The sequence below is a fragment of the Galeopterus variegatus genome, unplaced genomic scaffold, assembly GCF_000696425.1.
Source record: "Galeopterus variegatus unplaced genomic scaffold, G_variegatus-3.0.2 Scaffold872, whole genome shotgun sequence".
NCBI classification, from domain to species: Eukaryota; Metazoa; Chordata; class Mammalia; order Dermoptera; family Cynocephalidae; genus Galeopterus; species Galeopterus variegatus.
In genome coordinates, this window is record NW_007726983.1 from 438,204 (window position 1) to 438,653 (window position 450).

The window sequence follows — 450 nt, forward strand, 5'->3', positions numbered from 1 at the left end:
AAAAATGTTTATGTTATGTAATGATAAAATAAAAAAATAAATTAAAAAAAAAAGAAACCCCCCCTTTTGTCTCTAATAATAAAAAATGCTCTTGTTGAAGCAGGGGTAGGGGCTTCACCTTTGCTGGCCTTTGAGACACACAAAAAATGTTCTACTAAACACGGTGGCCGGTGGCAGATGACTCTGTCCCTGGTGAACGCACTGCTTATTGAGTTTTGCAAGATCAGGAGCTCAGCTTTATTAATTCAGTTCCTGGGGTATATAAGCCTGTGCAAATCTAACCTCATAAACACATGCATGCCAGGAGGCCAATTTACAAATGAACTATGAACGAGCATGGCTGTCCGGTGACCAGAATAGTCACATCTGCTTCCCAAGGCACATATTTCCTGAAAGAAATTTACAACCAGGAGGTTGCTTGGTGAGCATGGAATCCACCCTAAGGGAGGG